Here is a 21782-nt window from a genome sequence, read left to right as displayed (position 1 = left end):
TTGGATAAAAGCGTCAGCTAAATGCAATGTAGTCAGACAGTAATTGAAACTTTTGCGCTGTTGCTGCAAAATGAAAACCTTGTTGATTGTCTGTTTCCAACTGGCCACTGGAATCAGATAATTGATATACGTTGAAGTTCAATTACAGTTTAAATATAGTTTAACATTCTTTATTAAACTGTTTCAAATTATTTCTAGTACAATTGGTCTATACAGACATTACTACAATCCTAATAGTTGTCAAATACTGAGCTTATGAACAATAGAGTAAAGGTCGCTGGTTAAGCCAGGATCAATATACTTGTTGAGGTTTTATTGTGCACATAATAAATGTGTTTAGATGAATTGAGCAATTTTTTAAAGGAGTATAATGTTGCAATTTTTAAGATAAGTAATTGCAGTTCAAAGGTAGATGTTTTTTTTCTCCTTCTCTCGTTCACGAGCACACAAAATAAATCATAAACATTTCCAAATCCGAACAGACAGAGAAGTAAACTAAACTATTTTGCTCTTCATTTTTAAATGGGATTTTCCGCTACATAACAGAAGACTTAATACAGGACTTAAAGAACGTTTTAAAGACAAGTCATGGAGAGGTTTGCATTTTGGACGGAATCTCCCCTTTCCTCTGCTCCTAAAATCCTGCACCCGAGGTCAATCACAGGCGTGACCTTTGGAGGGGCAGAGAATCTGAGCAAGACCACAGAGAGACCATTGGGGGTTTTATGGCCTAAAGGCACAAAGAGGAACATCTGGCTACCCCCAACCAAACAAACACACACACACACACACACACACACACACACACACACACACACACACACACACACACACACACACACACACACACACACACACACACACACACACACACACACACACACACACACACACACACACACACACACACACACACACACACACACACACACACACACACACACACACGTCCATGCTTTTATCTTCAGTAGACTGGACTACTGCAATGGTGTCTTCACAGGTCTCACTAAAACATCTATTAGGAAGCTGCAGCTGATTCAGAACACCGCTGCTCGAGTCCTCACTAACACTAAGAAAGTGGATCACATCACTCCTGTTCTGAAGTCTTCACACTGGCTTCCTGTGTGTCAAAGAATATATTTAAAAATATTGCTGCTGGTTTATAAAGCACTGAATGGTTTAGGCCCAAAATACGTTTCTGACCTCCTGCTAAACTATGAACCATCCAGATCTCTCAGGTCTTCAGGGACTGGTCAGCTTCCTGTCCCCAGAGTCAGAACTAAACATGGAGAAGCAGCGTTCAGTTATTATGCTTTTAATTGAACTAGTCATATCTTAGACCGCACTGTAACTTTTATCCATGTAACTTCTCCTTTTTAATGTTAAATTGAACTATTCATATTTTAAACTGCACTGTAATTTTTATCCATGTATTTGTCCTTTTAATGCTTATTTTATTAGCTTTTTTTTAATGCTTAATGTCTTTCATTTTTTGTAAGGCACTTTCAATTGCCTTGCGTTGAAAGGTGCTATATACATCTGATGGAGATGGATAGAGGCATTTATTTTTAATTGTAGCAGTCAGTTTGTGGTTCTGGCAGCATTGTTGAGCATTTTTCATAGATGTGTTTTCATGCCTCTGTGTAAGGCTTAGTCTTTCTATCTGTATAGCCACTGGTGTAACTAAGTTCATAAACTCAACAGGGACTATACTTGAGCACTATTTTGAGATACTTGTACTTTAGTTGAGTATTTAAATGTTTTGCCACTTTATTCTTCTACTTCTACAGTTCAGAGGTACATGGTGTATTTCTACTCCGCTACATGTATTTCATACCTTCAGTTACTTTGCGGATCTGGATGAATTATGTGAAATATAATCAAGTGTTAAATCAGACTTTAGTTCCACCTGTAGTGAATCCACCAGTCTACAAAGTACTTCAGACTAGCTGCAGGTCTACCAGATCAATCATTATAAAACACATCATATATTATTCTGAAATGGACCAATCTGCACAACGACTACATTTACTGTCGCTATTTCCACTATATTTTGATGAGAATACTTTTCTACTTTCACTTGAGTAACATTTTTAATGCAGTACTCTTGCTGTAACGTAGTATTCCTACACTCTGGTACTTCTACTCAAGAACAAGAGTACTAAAGCTAACGTTAGCCGGAAAGGTTTTTCAGTTCGCTTCATGCTGAAAATGAGATGGGACCCCACGGTTTGATGATTGATAGGTGTGGGCTGTCTTCCATTTTTCACACACAGGACAGTGGGGGATATCCACCCTTATCCACAAATGTAAAGTAGTTCACACAGCCTTTTTCCTCTGTGAGGAGCAGCAGGTTCAGCTTCATTTAAATATGTCGTGTAGTAATACTGTCGATGGATTTGTTTTTCATCTCAAGAGAGAATGTGTATTTTATGTTAGTATTTCAAAAAATCCCCCCAGACAGCGCCGCTGCGGGGTTGGGTTTTCAGCATGTCAATTTTGTCACACAAATGTGCCTTTTTATTTCATACAGTTCCATTTGGATTGAGACAGGGAAATAATCCAAACCTCATGCGTGGCGTTTCACCGTCAAGGGGGCGATATAGCCATCTGTATGTCAAATATGTCTTATATGTCTTAAATGACATGATGAATTGGAAATGGGGGACCCTGATGTAAACAAGACGAAAGTCTTTCTCTGGTCTGCATCCCCTTGACAATTGTATTTTTTGAGCTGTACTGTACCCAATATACAAGCTGTTAATAAACTTTTCAATCAATCAATCAATATGTAATTACATTTCAAATACTGATTTGAGCCCCACCACTGTATGGGTTAGCCCTACCATAGATTACCCAACAAAAAATACTCAGGAGCTGATAAGTCAATTAATTGCTTATTATGACAGGCACACAATAAAACAGTGGAAACAAACATGTGTTTGACTTTCATTAGTGAATGAAACTGTGTGCCCTTTTATAGTCTGAGTCCAATATTGTGCATTTATATATATATATTATATACATATCCTACATATATGCTAAGGTCCCGCTACTGACACGATAGCAGTCATTTCGTGCGCATGTGTGTAATTAAACCCATGATATCGAAATCTCAATCCAGCCAGGTACCCAGAGTTGGCAACCTTGCCCATGCCCCAAATAATATTTGTATTGCAGATCTACATGAATCACACAAACGACCTAGTTTGGATTCAAAAGGTGACAAGTTTGCATACCTGCTTGTCATCCATTTCATTACAGAGCTGGGAAAATGGTGTATTGATTAGATTCTGATCCGTGCAAGTCCTATTTTAACTGACTTTAGTTTCTAATATTAATGATAATTTGATTTCATCCCATAAATAATTATTTAAATTAACTCAACATTTCACATGATGGATTAGTGTTCCACATTTCCCCACTAATTTCTTTTATGATTGAGCCACTGGTAAAGAGAGACATTGATGATCCTGTGTTCCGTTTGTTGTCTATGGCTTCGGACGGCTTCACTAAAAGTCACCCAGCTCTGCCCTACTACAGACCGGCTGAGTGCAGTCACAGAGATGCTATGGCTGCTCTACATGACATTAATGGTCTGGTCCGAGAATGGACACCATTTCCTGCTCCCAGAGAGAATGACATTCCTCAAACTGAACTTTACAGCCGTTGATACTGTCTCACATGGGTCTGCTCCCCACACCGAGCCATGAACTGAAAGCTTGACGTCTGCTCTGAACACTTGGAAGCCTCCCTGTCACACCAGCTCCAAACCCTTGGGTCAGTCAGATGAGTCAAACGGCTTCACTTGGGCACAGGGGTCAGAAATATGATTCTCGTTACCACAGAGTGGGTTTGTTTGTTTTTTAAGGCTATCCATACTGCTATGCAGAGGATGCCTGCAGGTTGGCAAGCTGTGAAAAGCCCCTACCATTTTTAGTATAGGCCTGTTGTCAGGGGCCTGTTACTGTCTACTACATATATTCACATTATATAGACCATGAGGCTGCACGGAGCTTAGGCTAAAAATACAACCATTCTGTTCTGCTCTAAAGATTCAATTTATAGATTCTATATCAAAATAGTTTGTTCTTATTGTTTACAATGATAACGTCACCTTAAGTGGAGGAATGCAAACCTGTTTTCAAATGTAAGGTTTTGAATTTGTTTGACATTTCTCAGTAAAGACACCCTCAGACGCCCACTATCATTCATGCTATGCCTTCAGTGGTGACTCAGATGTTAAGGGGGTTGAAGCTGTTCCTCCCAAATCAGAGATGCTTTTTTTTTTTTTTTTTTTTTTTCCAACAAAGGTGTGCATTTCCTGCATAATATATGGTTCTCACAATTGTTTTTGTTAGTTGCGCACAGCTGATACTGAGTTTTCTCGAGTGATGGATTATGACCTCTACCATGCTTACATGGACTCGTATGTTTTATTTCATATCTAACTGAAGTAAGAGACAATAGAGAGAGCTGTGGAGGAGAGAATAGAAAGAGAGAATAGAGAGAGAGAATAGAGAGAGATGTGAAAGAGAGAATAGAGAGAGATGTGGAAGAGAGAATAGAGAGATGAGGATAAGAGAGGGATAGGAAAGAGAGAAGAGTTATTTGCAAGTTGCGTGCTGATACTGAGTTTTCTCGATTAATAGCTTATAGACGATACCATGTTTAAATAGACTCCTACGTTGTTATTACATTATGTGACATATGTAAGAAAAGGGAGGGGAGAGTCAATTATATTTGAGTAATTGATCTCATATTGAAACATTCATTTCTCAAACCTATGTTTATGGAAGAGGAAATGTACTTCTGATAAACTAATCTTTTATCAAACGGTAAATGGTGAATTAATATAATATTTAGAATAATTGAGAACGGGTTATATCCACAGGGACTAGCTCACATTTAACTTAAAATAACATTTCTCTGCTTTGGACTGATGAGTATATGATTCTTGCATGTTAAATGACTAACACAAACCTTACATGTATGCATGTGCATGTGTCAGGAAGGCTCACAAATAATTCTGAGCGGCCTATCGTATTTTTGTAATTGAATGATAATGTGCTAATCCATTACTTTGAGTTGTATGCACTCAGGAAAACATCCCTATCAAGTGTTAACCCAATCACTAGGACAGCTCTGAAGGTCAAGGGTCAGAGAGAGAGGGTCACACCCTCTGGCTGCAGAGAGCACCCCCAGCCACGGGCAAGGAGGCACGAGGTCGTTCGAGATGAGAGGATTCTAATCTTCAACTTTCTGATGGGATGGGATGCTTCTTCATCTTTCTGCTCGGGGGGGGGGGGGCCAAACAGACAACTCTGCAGGACGAGCGATGGCTTCAGAGGCTCCATGGTTCTTGGAAGGGCAGATTTCTTCCTAACCTCTCCCATCACGGGGGTGGCATCTGGATGTGGCACTTGGAATAGGCTCTGCTCTCAAGCAGATAGCAGAAGGAATGCAGGCAGATGAGCCTCTGGTTCACTGGGAGATCATAAAGTGCTCACTGAATGAGCCACAAAAAGCAGAGCAATTGGGGGGTTTGAAATATGGTGCTCTGGGGAAGAAGAGTTTTGAGCCAATCAGCACTCAGTGCTAATCTACAGTATCAGGATGCCTTCACACACCAGACATTCTGTGTCATAAAGAAAGGAGGAGAACGAGTCAGGAGGACATGTTCTTCTAGCTCTTGTACAAAGATAACATTTGAATTGAATGACCAGATGATTACAGATGTACAATTAATGATTGTTTTTATATTTCCGATGAACAGATATGTGTTACATAGTGGTGACAAATTAATTGTCAGATCAGATTACACTTTCACACTAAACAAAATAAATTAATTGATATTTTCAGATTGATAATGTATTGAACAATAAGATATTTCTAATATTATAACAGACAATGTTACTATCCTTAATCATTACCAGGTAAAATGTACAACGAGGAAACCAGATTACCAGGTTCCCAATCCAGGTGCTACTGCATGCTACATTTAGATAGAAAAACAAATGTTCTATCCACTCCACTTAAATACTCAGCAGGTGATGTAGATTTTTCAAAAAGGCCTTAAATCACTCCTTTTAAACGAACTAAAACTAATTCTGCAGCAAGTTTAATGTTAGACTACGCACATGAACACAATATTAGCAACTGTTTGCTGTGCCAAAATATGCCAGAATCTATGCATTCTCCCATGTTTAGCCCAATTCCTTTCACGAAAGCTGGTTTAGTGAGCTGAACATAGCATCCAGAATTAGCGAGGAGGCTGAGGATTGGTACAACTTTTCCCCACAGACTCTGAGCAATCTTAACAGTACGAGGGCCTAGTCTCTCTCATTGTTGATACAGTAAATACAATTACCTGCCTGACGGTTTCACACGAATAGATATTTTGACTTTTCTTTCCTCAGGTTGTTGAAATAAAATGCCTAACTTTTCCTTTTCAGATGTTAAACAAATGTATTTGAATAAAATGTATGTAGTAAAGTGCCTTACTCTTGAATAAGTGTATTGAAGTAAACGAAAAGTAATGCTAAAGATTGAGGACACTGTACCTTTACAGATTACAGATTGATCGATTCATCACTGTGAATTTATACCTTAACTGTGAATTTTTAACTGAATCCCTATTGATTCTGATTTTATACCTCAATTGGATTTCTTATAATCCTACATTCTAATTGTGTTTTAATTATGAATTGCCTTGAAGTAAATCTTTAAAGATGTAAGCTGAATTTGAATTTGTGTTTGATGAATGAGATTAACTGAGGGATAAATGATAAAAGATCTTGTTTTTGAAACATATATTTTACTATTATATTTTTGTATTGCATATGTGTTATTATTGTGCTTTTTGACAAAAGAAATCAAACACTGAAGAAAGATGATTTTTCTATTATGGTTGTCTGTATCAACCATTGTGATTGGCTGTTCCAATCTTATTCTGTTTTTGATGTAATTAATGTAATGAGGAATCCACCCAACTCTGAGGACGTTTTATTTGATTCAAGTAGTGACTGAAAATATTCTTAGACTAATGTTAATTGGTTATCAATGAATTGATAAAAGCGTGGATCTGTGAGGAAATATTTTGTTTATGTGTTTGTACCAAAAAGCATTTTGTGTTTCACATAGGTCTGCCATAACTTAGAGCAGGGGTTTAAAGGTTTAAAGGTTAAAGGGTTAAAGGTTCCGCTTTCCTGTTGGGGGACTGTGACTAACTGCCAGAGGACTTTAACAGACTGTCTTTGTCTCTGAATCCAGGTGTTTGTAATTATCGATCAGAAGACGCGCGAAATAGAGGCCCCTCCTTGATTATCTGGGTAGATTTGCGCTGTGTTTCTGTGTAATCTTCAGTGTTGGCTGGGGAATCACATGATGAAGTCGTGTGAGAACCCTGCCAACCCGTGGCTCTCAATAAACTCAGGTGTTTGATATAAAGCGGACTCCAGCCTCCATTTCTTCCATCAACATTGCTGAGCAGGAAGTTTCTCTCACACTGTGGGGATACGGGGTGGGCTGTTAATGTCCCACACAGCCTGATTCAGGCCATCGTTACTGTGGGGATACGGGGTGGGCTGTTAAGGTCCCACACAGCCTGATTCAGGCCATCTTTACTGTGGGGATACAGGGTGGGCTGTTAATGTCCCACACAGCCTGATTCAGGCCATTGTTACTGTGGGGATACAGGGTGGATAGAAAATTGTCTAATTGAGATTGAATTGTTTGATGTCTGATTGCTTTCTGGTACTCGTCCTTGCTATTGTTTGTCCATCTATAAGGTTGTTTGGAATAGTTCAGTTTACTGGGTTCTGTTGTGTGAGGGTCTGTCACGGCCCCTACACACGGCGGCGTGCGTTGCCGCTTGGCGGTGGGCGTGTCTTGAGCTTGGGGAGTCAACACGAGCAGCCCGACCAACAACCAACCACATGAATGTCCCGCCCCGGACATACAAAGCAAAGCATTCATGCTACATCCATGCTGGCTAAATATACTGTCTATGCTTGCTAGCTGTCCATTCAAACGAAATACACTGGATATAAACTCCCCAAACAAGCGAAAACCTACCAGTTTCCCCCACTGTCTTTGCCACCTCCCCCCATGCCTGGCTCCTCCGGTTTGTATCCCTGTATGTTCCCGACCGCCACGATCATTTTCTCCTCCTTTTGTTGACATATGGGAAATAACTGCGGTCTGGCTCTCCCAACATACACCCGGTTTGATTGGCTACTGCTTGTACTGTCAGATTTACATACGAGGGATTTGATTGGCTGACGCCTCCGTCGAGGCGGCAAAAGTAGAACATTGCTCTACTTTTGCAGCGAGCACCTCGAGAGAAGCTACGCTTTGCTCCCGCAATGCAGTTCGGCGAATCGTGACGTCACCCCATTCAAAGTGAATGGGAAGAAGCGTTGAAGCGGCAACGCACGCCGCCGTGTGTAGGGGCCGTTACTGTCTTCTTAATGTAGAGTGTAATTTTACTATGATCAGATAAGGGTGTTAGGGGGCTGACTGTGAACTCCCTCAGACAGAAGGGGTCGAGGTCTGTAATGCTATAATCTACTGAGCTATTGCCAAGAGGAGAGCTGTGTGTGTAGTGACCAAAGGAGTTCCCTCGAAGCCGACCGTTAACAATGTACAGGCCCTGCGTTCAGCACAGCTGCAGTTGTTGCCGCCCACTTTTGTTGACAGTTTTGTCAAAGTTGTTCCTGTGGGGATGTGAAGGGAGGGGAATGCTGATTTGGCCAGGTATATGTTTGTCTCCCTGTGGGCTAATAGAATCTGGTTCTATACCTGTCCTGGCATTAAGGTCCCCACAGATCAGTACACTTCCCTGGGCCTGGTACTGATTGATCTCATCTTCAAGAATGGAGAAACTATTTTCACTATAATAAGGTGATTCTGATGGAGGGATATATGCTGTACACATGAAAATATCTTTATCCATGGCGACCACCTCTGTTTTTATTTTGAGCCAAATTGAAAATGTGCCTTTTTTGATGAGTTCTATTGAGTGTACAAGTTTCTCCTTGTACCAAATGAGCATCCTCCTGAATCCCTGCCCTGGGTCACTCCTTTGAGTTTGGTGGATGGGAACACTATCTCTCTATAGCCTAAGGGACAACCAGTGGACATGTCTCCTCTACTCCAGGTCTCCTGTAAAACCATCACACCTGCATCTCCTAACTCTTTGGTGAAGTCTGGGGTCCTGCTCTTAAGGCCAAAAGCAGAGGACCTCAGACCCCGGACATCTCCTGACTCTTTGGTGAAGTCTGGGGTCCTGCTCTTAAGGCCAAAAGCAGAGGACCTCAGACCCTGGACATTCCAACATGAAATAATAAATGATCTGGATTGCATTAATGGGTGGTGGTGGTAAGGGTTGGGCCTGCTGTTCTCTTCACTGCCTGAGCATAACTCAGTGGGTCAGGGTGTAGCTTCCGTCGCTGTGGTTGGGGTAGGACCCCTGGGGACAGGAGTGGTTCTGGCCTTGTTTGAGGGTAATCATAGTTGCCCTGGTGGGATCTTAGTGGGTCATGGTGTAGAAGAAGATGAGGATGATATTGTCTCCATGGGTGTTGTCTGGGTGGTGGTCCAGTGGGGTGCCTTTCTGGTCTAAGGGGGTTTTGGGCCGGGCTGCTCCTTCTGCGGGGTGTGGATTGGTCTCTATTGAGAGCGACGTCTTTCAGTGTCCGGGCGAAGATGGGGACTGTATTTTTATACAGATGGACTTGGTCGTATAGACAGTTGATATCCGTGGTGGGCCAGGTGGACGTTGGGCCTCAGGATACAGTCTCTGGACATGTTGCTGTTGATCCTGTGGATGGTGTCGGGGTGGAGGTCTTTCCTTGGTAGCAGGGTTGACATGACCACTCTGCTGTTGGGGAAGGTGGTGGAGGCTTTCTCCATCACTCCTCTGAGTGACTCTGACACTCTCTCCTGCTGGCTCCTCAGGTCGTTGGAGCCAGTGTGGATGATGATGTGGCTTGGGGATCCCAGCTGCTCCTCTGACAGCAGGTCCATGGCATGTTGGGTGTTTGGACACCAGATTTTAGCCACTGTGTGGGTGGGGAAAAGTTTCTTTTCATCAATGAATTTGCCATTGGAGTCGATGAGGATGACAATGTCTGGCTTCCCTCTCTGCTGTGCTGGTCTGGAAGGATGAGGGGTGGTGTTAGTCTGTGGGCTAGGGGTGGTGTTCATCTGTGTGATGGGGGGAGATCTGGGAGTTGGGTTAGCCTGTGGGCTAGAGATGGAGCTGGGGGTAGAGGGTGGCTGCTGAGTTGGAGGGTTCTGGCTGCTCTCAATGGGGGCCACAGGGTTCTGGTTGTGGTCTGGGTGTGAGTCCAGCTGCTCTTTCAGGGCCTGTGCAACTCTCTCTGTCTCCTGAAGCTCCTCAGATAGAGCAGTCAGTTCTCTCCTGTATCTCTGTCCCTCCTCTCTCAGCTCCCTCACCTCCTCTGTCAGAGCGGCCAGCCGTGCCATGTGACTCTCTCTGTCCTGCTGCAGCTCTCGCACCTCAGTCCTCACGGTGGACAGCTCTCTTCTGTGGCTGTCTCTGTCCTGCCTCAGCTTGGTCAGCTCTGTGCTGATGGCAGACGAGTCCCCCTGGACCGTGGTGTCCTGGGTTGGCTGTTGGCTGATCAGCTCTCGCAACTGTACGAGCTCTCTCTCCAACTCTGTGAACTTCACCTTCAGGTCAGTGATGGTGTGGTTCAGCTGGGGGTCCTGGGCCTGTTCTGTGCCGGCGTGTTCTCCCTCCTCAGGTTCAGCAGTGGGGCAGCCAGAAGTGGGGGTGGTGTCCGTCTCTGGCAGAGTGTGGTTGTTCTCAGTGGGGGCAGATTTCTCCTGTTGGGCCCGTTCCTTTATAAGGAGAAAGTCCAGCCCAAATTGTGTGAAGTTCCCCTGCACTCTTATATATGTTGACTGTTGTCATGACAGTGTCTGGGTCTTCTACCTCTTTAATTTTGAGTTTCCAGCCATTGCAGATCCCCTCTTTCTTCACAGTGGGCACTTATGGCGGCGTGCCATGCTAATGGCTGGTCTGTGAGGAAGATCAGATTGCTGACTTCTCCACTCTTGTACAGGTCAGCAAAGAGCGTCTCTGGTCTATTCTTCAACAGTTTTAGTTTGTATGCCTTCCTGGCACTGTCATTGTTGACCTCTTGTGGGTATACAAGAGGAACAGCCTCGGTGGTTGAAGCCATGGGGCTCTGCTGCTGCTGAGCTGCTGCTGCTGTTACTCCTGAATTCCTCTTCTTAGCTTAGTGTTAGTTAGCTAGCAGGACAGTTAGGCAAACCGTCAGTTTGGCAGTTGGTTGGCAGTTGGTTAGCTTCTCTGCTGGGTTCTTCAGTTGGACCGTATTTTACCCAAGTTTCTTGCCGTATCTCTTTCTTTTTTTGTTTCCAGGTAGGTAAATCCGTTCCACAGGTGTTTCTTCTTATAATTTTGTCAGAAAAGTTTAAGTTTATCTCATTTTAAAAACAGAAAAGTTGAAATCTTCAGGAGCTCATGATGATGCTGCTGTTCTCATCAAAATTCTCTCTCTCTCTGTTTCTTACAATATTCTTCCTACCCCGTTTACCTTGAACTATTCCAGGAGAGTGTGTTGACGTTGACTCATTGGGCCTTTCCTCCTGTACTTGTTTGTTCCCCAGTTCTTTCCTTTAACTGAATCTAGGAGAGGGCATTTAGGCCTCTCTACTTCCTGCTTTTGATTAGTTTAGTTTTTCACCCCCTTTCCCTTGAACTCATTTATACGGGAGAGTGCATTTACGTGGTCACGTTGTGCCTCTCGGCGTATACTTTGACTTTCTGTCTCTTTGGAGAGTGCTAGTACGTTGGGCCTTTTCACTGTTGTCCCTCTTCATAATTTGGGTCTTCATAATTTCCACCCTATTCTAAGGGGAAGCATGATGGCTTTGTGTTTCTTCACCTCTTACTCGTTTAATATTTAGGAGAGTGCATCACGTAGTCACGTTCTGCCTCTCTTCCTCTGTTTCTGGCTGTTCTTTCATACCCTTGTTTCTTAGAGAAGAGAAGAAATACTATTCTAAAAAGGAGCTGACACATGGTGTCTCTTCACTTGTACACTTGAGGGGTCAGAGTTCATATGGTGAGGGATTCCATGAGCGGTATGCGCCGGCCTGTACCTTTATAAATCAATCAATCAATCAATCAATCAATGTTTATTTATATAGCCCAATATCACAAATGTTACATTTGTCTCAGTGGTCTTCACAGTGTGTACAGAATATCAGTATGACAATACGACACCCTCTGTCCTTAGACCCTCACATCGTACAAGGAAAAACTTCCGAAGAAAACCCAGTTTAAAGGGAAAAATGGGAGAAACCTCAGGGAGAGCAACAGAGGAGGGATCCCTCTCCCAGGACGGACAGACGTGCAATAGATGCCGTGTGTAAATTGAAAAGATAATACATTTGCAACATAGGTAGTCCAAATGTTTGGAAATGCATGTGTGTATAATAGGAAGATGAGTCCACGAAGATATCCATCCAGGACCGATGATCCAGGACCACAGCCGCGACTCAAGATCCAGCGCTCGCGATCCAGGACACAGGACCGCAGGATCATCCATGACTCCGGATCCCAGCGTATATAGACACCAAAAAGAAAGACATTTGGGGAAGCTGGGTTAATCGGAACATGAGAACCTTGCGTTGAAAAGTGCTATATAAATAAACTTGCCTTTACTTGCCTAAGGACAGAGGGTCTGAGGACAGAGGGTATAAGGACAGAGGGTCTGAGGACAGAGGGTCTGAGGACAGAGGGTCTAAGGACAGAGGGTCTGAGGACAGAGGGTATAAGGACAGAGGGTCTGAGGACAGAGGGTATAAGGACAGAGGGTCTGAGGACAGAGGGTCTAAGGACAGAGGGTCTAAGGACAGAGGGTGTCGTTTTTCTCATACTGATATTCTGAACAATCTGTGCTGTTGTATTTGCTGTAAAGTGTCTCTACTGTAGGCTAATTTTATTATATGTACAGCACTTTGGCTCCACCAAACATCGTTTATAAATGTGCTATAAATAAAACTTGATTTGAAACATTCCTCACTGAATTGTTTCTACAAAAATAAAGGGTTTCGATATCAAAGCAGGTTTGCCGTTTTGGACAATATTTGTGTTTTTGTATTCAATATAACTCACCTTAACGTCTTTCAGTTTGCTGAATTCTGCCTTCACGTCTATCTTGGCTTGCTCGTTTTGTTTTAGTATCAGAGCACGAACATCAGCTGCTGACCTATATGAAAAGATTTGTATTTGAAGAATGACATGAACTGCATATACATTGCAGGATATTATATCACTACGCATCTCCATCTTGCTTTCAATGACCAATGATCACATGGAGTAGCTTCATCCAGCATCACAAAGTGTTTGTGATGCAACAACATTAGGACAGAAAGAAATGGCTGAGATGTTGAGGAATCAAGACACACATGCAGACATGTTAGAAACACGGATACTGTTGTGATCGTGAATACCCTGGTTTCTCCCTGAATACCATCCAAACCAGGATACTGATGTGCCTGTAAGCGTAATCAATGTTTCCATGGTTTCTCCTCTTGGCCATCTCCGTCTCAAGCGTCAGTGTCTAAATTGGATGGTACATTTAACTGTACTTTTGGCATCTGAAACCGGGACTGTCCACTTACTGATCATCTGAACCTCCAAGACTATCAGACTTGGTGCAGATCAAATGAATCTGCTGACACTCGCCACCATTTCCCATGAGGCTGCAGGATTCTTCCAGGACCGCCCAGGACTCTTTTTCAGAAGCTGCTCGATTGGTCTCAGCCACAATCCACACAGTAGAACAACTTCCAACAACCTGGAGGGGAATACAGCAAATAATAATGGTTAGATTGTCAGTGTTCCACAATGATCCGCATTGCGTGTGGATAAATCACCTTTTTCCACATCGGATCTCTGCTCTTGTTACGATCCCGGTTTCCAGGAAGATCCACAAGTGTGACGTGCCGGAGAAGACCCTTCTTCGGCACCCTGACAGTCACACACTTCACCAGTGGCCAATAGCACTTCTTCCCGCCTCTAGTCCTCTTCCTCTTTTGACTCACTTCCAGTGTATTTGACCAATTCTGCAGACAAGTCTTCAGCCTAAAATAAATAATAAAACAAGAGGCAATGCAAGGCCATTTATTTTACATGAACAAACTTTCACTTTAAATTGCTTTAAAATAACATTAAAAGTACATTTGAAACCCTATCACTGAAACAACAACATCTGAATTCAATCAAAACGTAGCAAACCGTACGTTTATATTTGAGTAATGGGGAACAATTAGGTTTAACATTTTTAACATGATTTCAAAAGTAAAGCTGGTAGTGCCTTAAATATCTAGGTTGTTGCAAGCAAGTTAGTTCCTGGTAGACATGTTCCTTCCTATGATGCATAACGTAGAAAGGTTTTGTAGTTATTGTTATTAGAGCCCAGATAGATCAAGCCCATTCTTCTGAGTACATACCAGAGATGGGGACTCGAGTCTGCGACTCGGACTCGAGTCGCACTTAAGTCGCACACACAGAGACCTCAGACTTGACTTGGACTCGTGACCAAAATACTTCAGACTCGACTTGGACTCGTGTGTTGGGACTCGTGAACAATCATTGTGTTTTCTATTTTTGGCGTATTAAAGGTGGGGTAGGTAAATTTGAGAGAAACCGGCTCGAGATCGCTAGAATTTGAAAATACACAACCGGAGATAATCTGCTAGAGGCTGCTACTTCCTTATAGAGCCCGCCTCCTCCAACACACACGAACGCGCACATGACCAATGAGGGCACGAGATAAGTTTGTGCCCAGATGGAAGGCTGACAGGCAGGTAGGCCATCCAGTTATTTTAGCCGGGCTCATTACGCAGACGTGCGCGCCTCTGTTACTACCTCGTAGTAACACAATAGCGACCGGCGGCACATCTGCGGCTTATTATACATCCATGACCTGCGGCTGTACCGCTTGTAATTAGGTTCAACTACAAAAACTTCGAACAAAACGCCGGCGGCACCAACAAAAGGAGCGCACACTGCAAAGTCTGCAATATCAAAATCAAGGATGCTGGCGCAACAACGTCGAATTTCATCAGGCACTTGAAAACTCACCCGGAGAGGTCAGTCACATTAACGCATGGAGGTTAGCAAACATGTTTAGCTCAGCATCAGCTATGTAATGTTAACTTAGCTTGCTACTAGCTTTGTATTTGTGATACTGATTTCTGATTCTGAAGTGTTTTGCATTTAGCTAAAGTGTGTTGTTTTTCCTCATATTGCATTGCAATAGTCTGTTTAAAGTGATCATATAACAAACAACTAATCAGTACTGATACTGTATGCTAATAGATATAGGAGTGATAATAACATAGTAAATGCTTTGAATTTCTTAGATATAGCGTGCAGTATTCTTATCAGACTGGATAGCAGCAGACAATAGAAGGCTTATTACAACCGGTAAGAGACCGTGGTAAATTTGGTTTTATATTGGACGTTGGATATTCGACACATTCGAAAAATCTATTTAACACTGGCTTCGATGGACGATTTTTTGTCAAACCAACTTCGATGTGTTAATACAAGGCCCGCCTATATAACACAAAGCTTTTTTTTTCAAAAAACCCACCTTTTGATTTTATACTATTTTTTGTGTGTTAACATATGCTATAAATCTATTATGCGGCTTGGCCTTTTCACCTACCCATGTCAAAACACATCTGATGAACTCAGCTAACTGCCCTACACTTAACACAAAGCTTTTTTTTCAAAAAACCCACCTTTTGATTTTATATTATTTTTTTTGTGTTAAAAAATGCTATAAATCTATTATGCGGCTTGGCCTTTTCACCTACCCATGTCAAAACACATCTGATGAACTCAGCTAACTGCCCTACACTTAACACAAAGCTTTTTTTTTCAAAAAACCCACCTTTTGATTTTATACTATTTTTTTAATGTTAAAAAATGTTAAAATTCAGATGACTTTTGGAGAGAATTAAGCATAAATCTGTCAAATGTCCAAAACAGCCTTGTTTCAATGAAATAACCTCAAAATCACAAACTGACATTCAGATGACATTAATGCTTAACTATCTCCATAAGTAATCTGAATGTCAGTTTGTGATTTTGAGGCTATTTCAGTGAAACAAGGCTGTTTTTAACATTTGACAGATTTATGCTTGATTCTCTCCAAAACTGTCATTCAGATGACTTTTGGAGAGAATTAAGCATAAATCTGTCAAATATCCAAAACAGCCTTGTTTCAATGAAATAACCTCAAAATCACAAATTGCCATTCAGATGACTTTTGGAGAGAATTAAGCATAAATCTGTCAAATATCCAAAACAGCCTTGTTTCAATGAAATAACCTCAAAATCACAAATTGCCATTCAGATGACTTTTGGAGAGAATTAAGCATAAATCTGTCAAATGTCCAAAACAGCCTTGTTTCAATGAAATAACCTCAAAATCACAATGCTTTTGTATTTTTCCCCTTCGATTCGGAGAAACAAATATGTTTTCTGAGTAAAGGATGGCAGAAGACACTACACTACCCAGAATCCCCAGCTATCGTTTGGCCTACACCATGTGCTCTGTTTGACAAACCCCGTTTTTTTCACCATTCATTCCGATGGCTGGCGTCTATGTCACGTGATCTTCAAATGTCTCCCTGCAGAAAAAGAAAACATGGCCGAACTTCGTTTTATTCTAGGTGTAAAATGCCTATTTTAAAGTTAGTTTGGCCATTAAAATGCGTTTTGATGTCATTTGATGCGAGAAATATGAGTTGTTATTTCAGATTATGTGTGCAGTGGATGTACATGATCTTTAGTTTGCTAGTTATTACGAAGATTACTTCAGGAAATCGTGACGTTTTCATTGTTACCAAGGGATGCTGCTATCGATATTATTTCTGTTATGTTGTGTAACTGTTTAATGGTGTTATCTTTATTGCTACCCCCTTCCCCGTCAATGTATAGTGTTGGTCCACAGCCTAAACATATTAGTTTAACAAAATCCGCATCTAAAGATAGCCTACGTTATTTCCCCCTGTGCAATTCCAGTCTCACATCTCAGAGCACACCGTCATTAACAAATACCGGAAACAGACCGAAATAATAATAATACCTTATTCCGAGTGTGCTTGCTTTTCTCTTTGAAAGTCATCACATAACGGCATTGTAATACACGGTTCGGCTGCATTACATATTACATATCTGCCGTAGTTCTGTATTTATAGAGCCCTGATGAGAAGACAAACATGAGGAACTGAAAACGTGATCATAAATATATCAGCCATTAAACAACATCTTACATTTCTTTTCACACAATGCGTCTCCTTGCAGTATCAACACTAATTCGGCTCACTTTTATATTTGATCCAATTGGTAGATAGGCTGTATTTACACCATAAAGGTGCACAGTTGATATAAAGGGACACCTGGTGGTTAAAGCATGTTATTGCATTTCAATATTTTTATTATTAGATATTAATACGATCCCTATAAAGTATATTCATTACTCGTTATTCTCTACTAATTGTTAATTAAAGACTGTATGTAATGACTATTTTGCACATCCCTTTCAAGATTTCAAGATTTTCTAAGGTTTATTGACATATCATATAGGCCTATAGGCCTGTGGTGTAGTTCTGCACTGAATGAAAAACTTGGGTTGCAGGTTCCTCAATAGTGCATTACAAGACATCTATCAATATTTGTGCATACCTCCAGCAATGTTAACTATGTTGAAGCACTTATTTTAACTGATATTATACATAATGTATTGCTCTTATAAGATGTATGTAGATATTTCATCTCCGGCCTTGTCAGGTATTGAACAATCAATAAATAAAGAACACAGAATTGTTGAATATAAAACACAGAATTTATGTGATTATACTAAATGATTTTCAAATAAACACAACTGCATATTTAACTGTTACACATGCTGATGTAACGCAAATGTTCCAACTTGGGATCAATAAAGTATATCTTATCTTAAGCTGATCGATGGCTACTGCCATATTTGCACAATGTGCCTCTGAACCTTGACAAGTGCATGTTTCAGGCTTATCAATTAATGTAATGTAATGTTATCACAGGGGTCACACACATAAGACCAGCTGTTAAATAAAGATCTTCTGACCTTAGCTGGCATGTGGGTATATATAGTAATACTGCCCATAATGGGCACAAGCAATTTTCACCCATTTATTAATTATATGTTTTAAATGTGAGTGTTTCCTTTCCCCTAAACCTCCAGGGATGTACACAGTTTAATACTGGCAACTTCTTATTATGGGAAATACGAAAACGTCTTTTAAAACTACAACTCCCAGTAGAGACGTGCCATAGAGAACATGTTGCGAAACAGAATAGCCAGCATGTGTAGTTCTGGGGACGGGGTGGGGGAGGGGGGACGCCGTGGACCCGTTCAAATCCAGTTTTGGACAGTCTGCCGTGGTTCCATCCCATTTCAAGTGCTGTTCGAGAATCGGCTTAACCCTCGGAGCACACTCTCCAATCACAGAGCTTGAGGACTATGGGGTTTGTCAAGAGCACATGGTGTAGTCCAAACGATAGCTGGGGATTCTGGGTAGTGTAGTGTCTTCTGCCATCCTTTACTCCTGGGAATGGACGCTCACATTACCTTTAAGGGCAGCCGACATAAACGAATGCCGTGCTTCCATGAGCGTCAAATCCCGACGCGGATGGGAATACATTGCAATCAGTTGAAAGCTATTTGCGTCTCTTTATGACGCTGAAGGAGCCTAGGAACGTCACAATTGGACGCCACGGACACTGACCAAACGTCGCTATTGGACGCTTAGGGAGTGAGAGTGTGTTGAAAGAGCATATAGTGTTTGTTGTAAAATGATCAAATTGTATCTCTTCTCTGGAAGCGGTACTGTTCTGTAGGCTAATACTTTAATTGTGATGTCAGTATCACTGTCTTTGGATTTGGCCTTTAGAGTATGTATTCTAAGGCCCTAACTGTCATGGCTAATGTTGAGTTAGATATTACATCTGTAGCCATAACACTGTTAACATGGCTGCTCTTCCTCTTCCCCACATCCCACCCCCCCCTCTTCCCCCAATGGACTCTGTAGCTCTCCAGGCACATGTTGGGCATGGCTGTCTGTCAAACCTTTTATTTTGTATTTGTTATGATGTTTTTTGTTATTTTATTTGTTAAAATAATTCTGTATTTATGTAAATATTGAAAATAAATTACTGATTATTACTGATCTGATTAAATAAAGAGTAAAAGCACAATCTTAAATGTTGACATTTATCATTTTCCTATGCTTACAGGGTGAGTTTGGCTGTGTTTCGCTGTGTATCGCTAAACAAGAGCTGAGCTCAGAGCTCAGCGCGATTCACAACGTGAAGCAATCGGACATTGTGAATCACCCCGAGCACACACAAAGTCTCAGCCGAAGTAAAAACAATAAGTGTGGCTTGATATTGAGAAGAAAAAGGTTGATAAACGCTGTGAGAATGGGTCTGCAGAGAGAATTTCGCCGCGATCGCAACTGTCTGTTATCAGCAGCAGCCCGGAGGAGACATCAGCTGAGCTGCGTCTGTGTGTGAGGAAGTCTGTGGATTGGTCAATCGGAGCACACTGGGCTCACAGGGAGGGGGGCAAGAGCTCCAACGAGCCGTTTAGTGGAGAGAGTGAATAGAGAGGCGAAGTCACGCCCATCTACTTCCGGCCCATGGGACCCCGGAAGCGAAACATTTACATTGAATTCAATGGAGAGAGAAAACGTATCTTTTGATCCCGTTTGAATTGTGCCACGAACTACACATATGATGTTTGTCAATCTTAAACAATAAGTTCCATGTCAAAAAAGTCACATTTTGTCATAAAACTGTTGAAATATAAGACTATGAAAAATACGCGACTACAAAGACTACAAATCCAAAATCCCATTCTGGCTCGCGTAAGTGATGTCACAGGCGATAATGCTCCAAGTGGTTGTGACTCGTAATTAAAGCGAAGAAGAAGAAGAAGATCTCATAACTGATTTATTCCCTCCAATAAATAAGAGATTGCTAAAAATAAATTCACTTTTACAAGATGCCTGTGTGCTTTGTACCAGGTTGTAATCACATAAGTGATCATACCACTTGCTCGTTCTATCGATTCCCGTCTGATGAAAGGACCAGGAGTCGCCAGATCAGACATATCAGGTAATACACATGTTGTGCATGGAACACAGTCAAGTTAGCTACCTAGCTAGTAGCGACGAGTAGCGAGTTCTGTTTTCTTTATTCTTCTCTCTTCCCAGCTCCATCCATCACCATGCTCTGTTCCTGCAGGTCCTGCTTGCTAATCAATGCTTTATTTTTTTACACAATTACAAATAAAGTCAATGTATTGTATGACATGAAGTTGTGCTTCATTCGGAGTCAATAATAAATCCATTCTGCCTTCAACTGCACAATGACTGTGGACTGCACCGACATCCATGTAGCTGCCCCCAGTAAGATGAACCAAGCAAAGAGGGTCGCCATCATGCCCAAGGACATCCAGCTGGCCCGCCGCATCCGCGGAGAGAGGGCTTAAACTGACCTGAGACCAGCACACCCAAATACAACGGCTCTTTTAAGAGCCACCTACAGTTTCAAAGAGTTGCAATCCTACGTTATTATAATGATTAAACTGGTTCATGTGTCACTTAGTTTACTGAACCGTGATGAATGAAAGAAATTAGTGAGGTAGTGGTTTACTGAAGTTACAAAGACATTAATATATGAGTAACAGGTCAGTGTAAACACAAGCTTCTGTCAATTATGGATCATTCAAACTATATACAAATAATATGTAATAACGTTCTAAAATAAGTATTCGGTATATTCCTTGATAGCTTTTGGAGAAGGTTGTTTTTAAGTTTACTAAAATCTATCGTTTCAACTGTTTCACTTTATAAAAAGGAACAGGTGAGTAGAGCATTATTGAGTTTCTTATTCTGTCAGTAAATTATCCAAATGAAATGTTTATCATTATTTTAGTCAACCCTAAACAAATTGATTGTACCTTTTTAATAATGACCTTACATGGTCGCCAAAGTTAAATTAACTTCAGAAAATCAAATCAATTAATTTCTCCAACAGTCAACTATTTTCATAAAGAATATATATATTTTTCAAAGTCAACTTTATTGTCAATCTTACTCAGTTTGTGTTTATAGACAGAGAGATCAAAAATACTTTTAAATCAAATAAAATTATACAATTTACAGATATGTATACAAATATATATATATATATCCTATATACACCATCATGTATAATGATGGTGGACACTTCACTGTCTGGATGGCAGCTTGCTGGTCTCTGCTCAGTTGCATTGAGACAAGCATTGCCTCAAGCCCCCGACCCCCATGCCCCTTCACCAGCTCCGGCACGGTGACAATGGCCTGTTGAGGCCGCGGCTCTGGCTCAGGTGACAAAGGCCATGCCATGCCACACTGTGCGCCCCTCAGTGCAGACCTGAACCAGTCTACATCCTGAGTGGCGATGTCTCTGGCCAGTGGGTTGTATGTCTCCTCTCACTGTTGGTAAAGTTGAGACACCGGCTGGACTACTTTGGAAGTGCCAGGCTTCCTCCACTGGCACTCAACATCTGTGGAGCTGATCTGCCACATGGCACATATTGCCAATGCTGCAGCGTGGCTGCATTTGTACATCCCCCGTGCACAATCACAGACAGCGCTCTGCATCGCGCCATCGT

General features: G+C 41.6%; 1 long non-coding RNA gene across 1 annotated transcript; it reads right to left on the bottom strand.

Annotated features, from left to right (window-relative positions):
- Nucleotides 1-13119: 13119 nt before the first annotated feature.
- Nucleotides 13120-14127, bottom strand: LOC139435286 (uncharacterized). The gene is made up of 3 exons (XR_011644567.1): nucleotides 13942-14127; nucleotides 13687-13862; nucleotides 13120-13271 (listed from the first exon to the last, which is right to left on the bottom strand). It is a non-coding gene; the product is annotated as an uncharacterized lncRNA (long non-coding RNA).
- Nucleotides 14128-21782: the final 7655 nt, after the last annotated feature.

Source organism: Pseudochaenichthys georgianus, chromosome 15, assembly GCF_902827115.2.
Source record: "Pseudochaenichthys georgianus chromosome 15, fPseGeo1.2, whole genome shotgun sequence".
In the NCBI taxonomy this organism is placed as follows: domain Eukaryota; kingdom Metazoa; phylum Chordata; class Actinopteri; order Perciformes; family Channichthyidae; genus Pseudochaenichthys; species Pseudochaenichthys georgianus.
This window is presented reverse-complemented; position numbering and strand designations above follow the sequence as displayed.